An 11,349-nucleotide genomic window follows, 5' to 3' on the forward strand; every position below is an offset into this window, starting at 1 on the left:
ATTTTGGGGAACCAACTTTCAAAATCGTTATTTTGGGGAACCAACTTGCACCAGATTCCTATTTTGGGGAACCAACTTTCAAAATCTTCATTTTGGGGAACCAACTTGCATCTGATTCCTATTTTGGGAAACCAACTTGCAAAATAATTATAGAAAAATAACTAAAATTCATTTCTTTTCAAAAATTAATACAATAAAATCTATTTTTCATTTCAAATCTCGTTTTTTTAAATTCAGATATCAAATTGAAGATTTTTGGAAAAAAAATCCAAATTACCACGATAAAAATTATTTTTTACTAATGCAATAAAAAAATCAATTTAATAGAAAAAAATTAATTGATACAATAAAAAATAAATATTAAATATCACATTCAAGATTTTTATATCTAATCAATCTGTGTCAATATTAAAGTTTAAATCAAATTTGGCAAATCCAACCAAAAGTTTGATAGAGACCCTTAAATTATCTGTTACATGTTCAACAGATCAATCAGACCCTTAAATAAACAAAAAGTTCGGTAGAGACCCTAAATGACGATTTTAAAAGTTGGTTCCCCAAAATAGGAATCAGGTGAAAGTTGGTTCCATTTTGGTGTAATTTTCCCATTTTTCTATAATTATTTTGCAAGTTGGTTCCCCAAAATAGGAATCAGGTGAAAGTTGGTTCCATTTTGGTGTAATTTTCCCATTTTTCTATAATTATTTTTCAAGTTGGTTCCCCAAAATAGGAATTAGGTGCAAGTTGGTTCCCCAAAATGACGATTTTGAAAGTTCGTTCCCCAAAATAGGAATCAGGTGAAAGTTGGTTCCCCAAAATGACGATTTTGAAAGTTCGTTCCCCRAAATRKRAATMATRTGAAAGTTGGTTCCATTTTGGTGCAATTTTCCCTTATATAAATATAAACTTTGGATTTTATTTTTATTAATAAAATTACATTAAATTTTTAATTATTTAAAACTAAAATACACGACTATTAAATATAAGAAAACGTCACGTGAATTTAATTATTGATAAAGAGACAACAAAAACCAATAGTTTGTAACCACAAAGAAGAGACAAATCAGTTGTTTTTAACACCTCAAAAACTTTTTACACCATCAATTATATATATCAGACATTTATTATTTACAGATAATTCGTACAAGTCAGTAAATAAATTAATAATCCAATTTTAATTATTTTATGTATTTTTTTTTAAATGGGGTACGGCATAAGAAGTTACAATCTATATTTTATTGTAAAAATAAAATTATATTTATTAGGCCCAATAGACCGGTGGCCCAACTATATTTATCTTTTATAAGAAGCCCAATGGCCCATTACCATTCATTTTTTAGTTTAGCTCTCAAAAATAGAATTACTGTTGAGATAAAAAATTGATTATCGACAATTTGAATTGGTCTTATATGGAACCTGTATTTAAAGACATCAATATGAGTGGACGTTTTGTGATTCACTTAACGTCTGAGACTAGCCCACCCCCTACCTCTCGAGGGAGGAAGGAGGAATCGAACACGAGACATGTCTTGTATTGGGGCTAGTGATGGCCAAAAACCGGTCCCGGACCGGTCGTGATCGGGCCTATCGGTCTCAAACTTTCTTATAACCGGCCATAATCAGTCCTAGCGTAACCAGTCGCGGTCGAAAATGGTATGACCGGTCAAGATACTTCATAACCGGTTATGGGCCGCCAGTCCCGGTCCCGACATTAAAAAATATGATTTTATTTTTATTTTTTTAATGATGTATATTTTTAGTACATTATAAAATTTACAATTAGGTCACTCAAATACACTTTAAAAATACGTTTTAATATAATTAAAATTACATTGTCTTATAAAAATACATTATAAAATTATTTTAAAATATATTTATTTATAAAATTATCTGAATTTTCGGTCCAGGCCAGACCGGTTCATAGCCGGTCCCATAACCGGTCCCGGTCCCACGATACTACCAACAACCCCAACCGGTCCCAGTTTCCGGTCCCATAACCGATCTCGGGCCGGGCCGGGACGGGCCGGTCCTTTGCGGGTCCCAGTCCCGGGCCGGGCCAATTTGGCATCACTAATTGGGGCAGATGAACCCATTCTTTTGTCAACTGAGCACAAATACGTACATATATATACACACACATGTGTGTGTGGATGATCAAGAAACTAACTAATTTAAGAGAAGAAATATGGACCACATAATTTATTAATTAAAAATAATATAAAAAATTAAAAATTAAGATAATTATCATTTTGAATTGGATAAATTTTTAAAAATCTAATTATATCTTTTAGATTTATTTATTTTTAATTTAATAAATTCATAATTATAAAGTTTTACATAATTTTATTTTCTAGATATACTTAGACAAAAAAAAATTCAAAATTTTCATCAAATATCATATGTGATATTTACAATTAATTCCTAATCTTTTTTCACCATTTTTTTCTCTAATTTTTTATCCGTGTTTTGAATCACATGTGATAAACTTCGTTTAACATATGATTCACTATGTGAAGTTTTATACATATCACATATGATAATATGTGTCTAAATATAAATGATGTGTCATCACATGTGATAATATTTACATCACAAAAAGATCTATAAATGTAAATATAAACAATCACGTATAATTAACGAAAATATCTACGATTATCACATATAATTAACAAAAAGAAAATTACAATTATCACATATGAATTGATCGTAGATATCATATATGATATTTAATGAAAATTGTGAAATTATTTTATCAAAAAATATAGCTAATTTTTTTTTAAACTTGATTAAAACTTTATAATTAATTAAAATTAAAAAAATAAATGAATCTAAAAAGTATAATCAGATTTTTAAGGATTTATCCAATTCAAAATGATAATTATGTTAATTTCTAAAATTATTTTTCATTTTCACTTATGATATTTTTAAATTAATGGATTAATTATGTGGCACATATTCCTTCTCACATTCTCGTTAATTGACTATATTCTCGAAAAGAAATACAATGAAAGGCTGCCAAGAACCGATTTAACGAGGATTAATCTACCACCGAAAGACATCATTTTTGCCTTCCAACACGCTAAAGCTCGTTTAATGAATTTTTCTTTCACCGGATCCCAATTTCGAATACGCCTCATAGTTGCACCTATTGGCAAACCAAGATATTCGAAAAGGAAAGTGCCAGCATGATAACCTAACCAAACGTCCATCATTTCAACTTCGTTTTGCTGCACCCCGACTCCCAAAATCTTGCTTTTGTTAAGATTTACCTTCAAACCCGATGCCCATTGGAAACACTTTACATAAAATGGCATCGTTTGCATATTGAAGATGAGAGACCTCCGCTTCGTCCTTACCAACCTTTACACCTTTGAAGATTCCTTTGTTTGTTGCTTTCTTCATTGTCACCCGCGACAATTATAAAAAGAGATCAAAAGTACCTAGAGGTCTCAGGTTCAAATCCAATGAGGAATAAAAACCATCTTGTTTCCACGGAGATTCAAATGCGGTGACTCCAGGCTATCTGCAAAGCAGGTGGTCGCCCTGGGATTAGTTGGCTCGCATAGCAAGTTGGATATCCAGGTTAATTAAAAAAAACGGAGATAAGGGATCACCTTGTCTAACTCCTCTTGACGTTTGGAGTTACTCGGTAGGAGACCTATTGACAAGAATTGAAATTGAAGCTGATCTTAAGTACTTTTCAATCCACTTGCATCATTTCTGTCTGAAGCCCATGAGTTTCGTAGTGGTAAGAAGGAAACCCCAGTTGAGACTACTGAAAGCTTTTACAAAATCTACTTTGAACACAAGACGTTTTTTCCTTCCGTTTTTAAAGGTCAATGGGGGGATTTTTCAGCAAACACGTCCGAAAAATAATACAAGAAAGCTTGTTTCAATGTCGATGGATCTTCACACCATTTGCCATTCACCGTCAAACCACGAAAGTTATTTTATTATGTCAAGTTCGAAGCGAAAAATGAAAGAAATGTGTATTTTCATCTTCCTCATTCAGATCTTTCAATTCCGTTAAGACCACCAAAGTAGAAGCCTCCTTTTTGCTGTCTTCGATTTCTCCGTCCATATTACCCATTTTATTTTTGCTCCAAGTTCTTAAGGCCATTTTGACATTTTTAAGCGATCTCGGAAGATGCAATCTGGGACCGTGGATTGAACCTGTGTGCTCCATGCCTCGATAATTAACTTCTGAACCATGATGTCTTCGAGCCAAATATCAAAATTTTAGAAAAGTTTGGGTCCAAAATCAGCGATAAAATCCTTCATAAGCAACAGGACGTGACCAAGAAAAAGTTCTATCTAGAGGTGTGACACTTAGGTTGTTCCATATCTTCACGAATCCTTCTAAAACTAAAAAACGATCAAGTTTGCTTAACTTTGACCCATCGACACTTATCCACGAGAAGAGCCTTTCCCCATTGGTACCTCGAACAAGTGAGAGTTGCGAATAAAATTGTTGAAATATGCGGCCCATTTTTCTTTAAAGACGGAGTTCATTCTTTTTGAAGATTTCCTTACCTCGTTAAAGCCTCCAAAAACACACCATTTTGCCTCAAAATTGCGGATCATAGCCTCAAAATGTTCTCCTATGTTAAAGTAGCAGATTCACGAATCAATAGTTGGACAAAAGAATTGCATAATTCACTTATAAACGTTATAAACCGGCGGAGGACCGGGACCGGGACCGGTTATGGGACCGAAAACCGGGACAGGTTGGGGTTTTTGGTAGTTTCGTGGGACCAGGAAAGGGACCGGCCCGACTCGAAAATGCAAATAATTTTATAAATAAATGTATTTTAAAATAATTTTATAGTGCATTTTTATAAGACAATGTAATTTTAACTATATTAAAACGCATTTTTAAAGTGTATTTGAGTGAACTAATTGTAAATTTTATAATGTATTAAAAATATATATCATTAAAAAAAATCAAAAAAATCTTATTTTTTAATGCCGAGACCGGTTGGGACCGGGACCGGCGGCCCATAACCGGTTATGAAGTACCTTGATTGGTCCTACCATTTTTGATCGGGACCAGTTACGCCGGGACCGGTTATGGCCGGTTATGAGAAAACTTGGGACTGATTGGGCCCGGCCCGCTCGGGACCGGTTTTTTGCCATCACTAGATAGTAGTAATATCTTGTTAAGACCAACTTGGGTTTCATTGGGCTAGAATCTAGATCCATATGTCATAGGAAGAGGCCCAATTTAATTAGGCTTTTATTTTTATAAGATTATTGGGCTAGCCTGTTTAGGTTATAAATTTTGTATGTATTGACTAGAGATGGCCGAATTGGGCTAGTCTGGCCCAAGACCAGGAACCGACCCAACCCAAGATCTATTAGGAGCGGTAGGGATCGGTTATAACTTATAAGTCAAGAGTCGAGGACTGGTTATATATTGGACCGTTTTTTTTCAATTTTTTAAGTTTTTATTAATCTATATTATCTTATTAAACAAATTTAGCAAAAGTCTTAAAGTCTTAAAATACTAAATGACCAATATAACCTTACTCCCTTTTTCACCCCATCCTCTCCTCACATACTCTCAATCCCTCACATTTTTTTAAATTATAATTTTAAATTTACAATTTATACCCCTATAATTAGTTAATTAATTTAATTTACGTCCTTTACTTTTAAATGTTTCATTTTAAACCTTTATCAAATTAACATACATAATCGTATATCAATTAAAACATATTTAAAAAAATACATTTTTATTTTAACAAGTTACACCATTATAATCGTCTTGTTAATACCTTCGAAATGAGTCCAATATTGAATAGTTTTTGACTTAATTATATTATTATATATTATATATATTGTGAAAAAATATTTTTAATATTTACGATTTATACTTTTATAGTTAATTATTTAATTTATGATACATCATTTATTTTTACACCATTATCACATTAAAATACATTAGCTAAAATACGTTAAAATACATTATACTTTATTTATTTATTTTTAAAATTTATTTTTACACTTTTATCACATTAACATACCTTAATCTGAGTTGCTGGACAAGAAAGAGAGTAAGTAGTTGAAATTTCATTCTAAAACAAATCGTTTTTTGTCTTTTCATGGCTTATGATTTGTGAAATTTGTAGTTTTCTTTATTGGTTTTGAGTGTTTATCTTAAAACTCAAGTTTCTTGGTTCTTTGCTCTTGGTGTAAATCGAACATATTTTGTGGAGTCGTTTAAATATGTTGGATTTTAAATATATTGGATTTTAAACTGTCATACAATTTTTTTCATCGATAGTCTGTAATTGGAACCATAACTCTTATTTATTCAAATTGTATTAATATGTAAAGACCAAGTGTAACATATATCATCGTTAAATCTTATCTTATAAAACCAGTGGAACTTCAAAATCGTTAAAATTCATAGCTCCCGCCGCATTGTGCGGGTTCACAACTAGTTATAATACATCATAAATAATTTTTGTATTAAATTTACTCACCAAAACTTTTATTAAAATCATGACTCAATCTTTTGAATAAAACGATTTATGAAGCTATAAACACGTAAGTATGCCTTTAACCTTTTTACCATGTCTGACTAGTTTTTTTTAGCTGTTGTTTTTAATTCATACACATGTCACTCGTTGATAATAAGGTGAAAGGATCGTGTGAAAATGAGAGTTAATGTGAGAAGTGTAAGAAGGGTTTTTGGACTCTTGATTACCTTTAATCTCAAACTCACCTATAAATAACATTTGATACGGGGATTGATTCGGTGCATCTCGATGCACCTCATCCTAATGTATATCGAAGATCACTTCTTACGCTTCTCACCTTAACTTTCATTCTCAGCGTAACTTAACCCTAATAATAAAATATAATTTAAATTGAGTTATTTTAGCCAATTATGATCGATTAAGGTTAATCGATTGTGAGAGTTTTGATTCAAATAGCAAAAATTTGTTTTAAATTATTAATAGATGTTAAATTTAACAGTTCATTTTTAACACCATAAATATATAATTTAAAATACGATTACTAATGAGGCCAGTTGGCACAATATCTGAGACCTGAATTGGAGCCCCGTGCTACGTTTTGGCTTGCCTCCCCTAAACAATTAGTAGTCGACCCGAGTGTTGTTCATTGTCAATATAACTCCTGTTGTTAAGAGCATAAATAACGATGTTAACAGAACATATTAACTTGTTATAAATTCATTTATGAGGAAAAAGAAAAGTCCGTATTAGATTTGATGTGTGGTTTCAATTTAAAGTCCAATTTGGAGGAATACGCGGTGAGTTTTTGACCTTTGAATTATATTTATGGCTATTATTATTAATAAAGCAAATGTAGAAGAATCCATATATACAGTGTCAGTCATCTGACTATGGTCTAACAAGACTTCAAATGAACTGATCTAGTGTAATTGTGTGACATTTCAGTTATTTTAACGTTTTATATAAACATTTATATCTATAAAAATCTTGGATATCCTTTTAAATTATCAGTCTTAATAACAATATAATAAGTCAAACATTAATTGATTAATTAACATTAAAATAATAGTTTTTTTTTTATATATATTTTGTCATTTTTCTTGATTTGGGTCTTTCAAGAAAACTCTGGTGATATGCAAAAATGATTGGTTTGGATCTTTATCCACTAACACGTTTAAAAGAATTCATTGAATCAAGGGTATTATGGTCTTTATACTTTTTAATTGAATTTTCTACTAAAATGCAATTTACTCAAAAAAATTAACAAACCACAGAGACCAAAAATATAATTTACTCTAAAAAAAAAATAACAAACCACACAAAAAAAAACGTTCCTGTCCCTTCATCGTCCCTGGCCCTTCATCTCTAGCGCCCCCTTGGGCTCACGAACTCTTGTAACCGCCACCTCTATTCTTCTCCTTAGCTCTAAAATACCAATTTGAACCCAAATCTGCTTTACGTTCTCAGAGGTTTCACAAGTTGGTGATTTTTTTTTTTTCGATGAATGGGTTTAAGGATTAGGGATGACGCACTTGTTGACTTTAATTTTTGTATGTGACAAGCATTCCAGGGCATACGAAAACCGTCGATTCCATCAGGATCACACCTTTTATGGTGTTTGTAGATAGGGACCCAAACGGTGGTTATGTATGATTTTATACATGAATCATATATGATTTTGTACATTAACAAAAAAAAATTACATTTCGTCAAAAAAATGAAAGCGGACGACTTTTGTCGTGACTTAAGTCGCTGGCAAAGTCGCGCCGAATCATGTATGATTTTGTACGTGAATCATATATGATTTTGTACATTAACAATTTTTTTCTTTTTTTTTTAAATAGTTAGCGTTCTTGTTTGAACATGTTCCTATACATACATATATTATGTTTTCTTTTAATTTTTTAGTACAAAATTAAATTAAAAAATAAAATGACCACAATACCCCTAATCTAATGAATTCTTTTAATGGTGTTTGTAGATAGGGACCCAAACCAAGCACTTCTGCATAGGGGTGCTCATGGGTTGGGTTGATCGGGTTATGGACATTTGAGCAACCCAACCCAATGCTTGCGGTTTGGAAAAATATTAACACAACCCAACTCAAACCAAAATGCAACCCAACCCAACCCAACTTGTACGAGTTAGTCGAGTTGATACTTTGGTATATTAAAATATTCTTTTAACCTTGAATATGTTATTTCTCTACTCATAATTTCTTTTTCATCATCAACCATTTGATACAACTTATCCATATTTCTTACGTATATCACACACATACACACACACACACAAATATATATATATATATATATATATATATATATTCACAGTTACTAAACATATATATGAATGAGTTATATAGAGATATGAATAGATAGAAATTATGTGTATATGAAAAGCATAAATGAGAGTGTAATTGTCTAATGTATATATTAATTTAAATTCAACAATCATGTTAAATCCAAGAAAAAAAAGGATATCGGGTTCATCGGGTTGGGTTGGGTTCAAATAATAGTAACTCAATACCTATGGTTTGACAATTTTACAACTTGATTAGACATCGGGTTGCTTCGGGATGGGTTATTTCACGTTGGGTTGGGTTGGGTTGGCCGGATTTTTTAGCACTCCTACTTCTGCATACCATGAGGGTTTTCATGCAAGAAAAAGTTTTGTAGAGACCTAAATCATGAAAAACAAGAGACAAGAGGGACCAAAATTGAAATAAACTCTAAGGACTACTTTACAAAAATACTTTTAACAATATAAATATAAGTACATAAATGATTATCTTATTATTGTATTAAATTATAAGATATATTTTATTTTTGAAACAAAAACTTATTATATTAGTATTATCTAATAAATTAAGGGAGGGTCTGGTTGGAGGTATTAGAAGGTGACGAATGAAAATTTGATATTTGTTGTTAACATTTGGATCAAACAAGGAATGAAAAACGATGTTCGGTTTCATATCGTTAATAATAAATTTTGGTAAAAATCATTCCTTCCCAGACTCGGGGAATAAAAAGAATTTCTTCATATATGTCGTTGAATAAGATGCAGATCTTGTTCTTTTGTTTTTTATTTCATTCAGTAAGTCCACAGTCTGCAGTCCACAAATCTTGTTCTTCTATTTTTTGATTCATCTTCGTCTTCGTCTCTTTCGTGAACCCTAGCACCTCCAAACACAGATGAAAATCAAGAAGATGCAGATCTTGTTCTTCCGTCTTCGTCTCTCTCTCTCTCTCTCGCGGTCGATGATTTCGGTATGGTGTTTTTAGGTTTTGTGTTTGGAGATGAAATCAAAAGGATCAATAATAAGATGGAGATGAAATCGAAAAGATGAAGATGTTGTGTTGGGGATGCAGATGCAGACAGTGGTGGCCAAAAACCGGTCCCGGGCCGGGCGGGTCCCGATTGGTCCCAAGGTTGTGCATAATCGGTCATAACCGGTCCCGGTTGAAAAGGTAAAGACCGGTCAAGCCATTCTATAACCGGTTATGTGGTCCTGGTCCTGATATTAAAAAAATATTTTTTTAAGGATATATATTTTTAATACATTATTCAATTTGTCGTACGGGTTACTCAAATACACTTTAAAAATACGTTTTATTATAATTTAAATTACATTGTCTTACAAATTGAGAACTTGGTATGTTAATCTTTCAACCAAAACACATATTTATAGTGTTTTGAGGCCAAAAACTACACTCAAAAACGGCTCCCAAACGTCTCTCTAATAGCTATAAAACTGCTCCTTTTTTGAAATTTCGGGCCGGGCCGGTCCCACAAATCCGACAAAATGCATAACCGGCAATCCCATATCCGGTCCTCCGGTGGTCCCGGGCCGATTTAGTCATCACTAGATGCAAATGATGTCTTATTGACTTTTTTTCTTCTAAATATCATGAACCAGCTAATTATGATCAATACGTAAAATTTTATATCATGTATTAACCAATAATAATTGGTATCAACCTTTTTTCGGTTGGACTAGTTTTGTTCCAACTTCAACCATATACCAATCAAGTTTGCATATGTGGTTAAAGTTGGTAACAGTTGTTACAAATGTTAGCTGATTTAGTTTGCTATAAAATTGTTACCCCTAGTTTTAAGTCTTCTAGGTCCTCATAAATAAAAATTATCGAGGAACAATTAACTTTAGGAGATGTTCGGCCTTGTTCAGTTGCGGCTTAATGCTTCAGCCAAGTGCTTATTCAGTCAGCCTAAATAGGTGTGTCATATACACTCAACCATGATTATTCTACAAATACCGTTGTTATATTATAGACCAACCTTACAAAAAAAAACCTCTCTTCCCTTAAAGTTTCCTTATCTTCCATGAAGCCTCGGATCTCTCCTTAAATCTCATTTCTTTCGGCCTTCACCGGCTTTCCAATGGTCGTCGATCATTCCCTCCTCCCCTATCATCTGGTAACTCCATCAAGATCAGGGAATGAAGTTCAATCATCTGCCTTTTCTTCCATTGATCTGCTCATTGACAAACCCATCGAAATTGAGGGTGAAAACCCCAAAACCTTGGTAATCTCCATTGATTGTTTGCTCTAAATGAAAAACATCTTGTAATCTCCATTGAAGCTGAAAACCCCGAAACGAGGAAGTATTGAACATGTAAGTTGCTAAATGCATAATTATATACATAATATATATAGGGGCCTATTCAAAGGAGAACTGAGTTGTTTGTGGTAACTGTGAGAACCAATATTAACCACAATTCAATAGATAAATTAGGAAATTTATAAATTTGGTAATTTTAAATTAAAATCTTAATGCAAGGATATTTTTGGTATTTTAAAACTCTCCTCTCTTCTCTCTCCGGCCACCGTCCTCCGGTGATACC

Source organism: Cynara cardunculus, assembly GCF_001531365.2.
Source record: "Cynara cardunculus var. scolymus isolate 2C chromosome LG 5, CcrdV1, whole genome shotgun sequence".
NCBI lineage: Eukaryota > Viridiplantae > Streptophyta > Magnoliopsida > Asterales > Asteraceae > Cynara > Cynara cardunculus.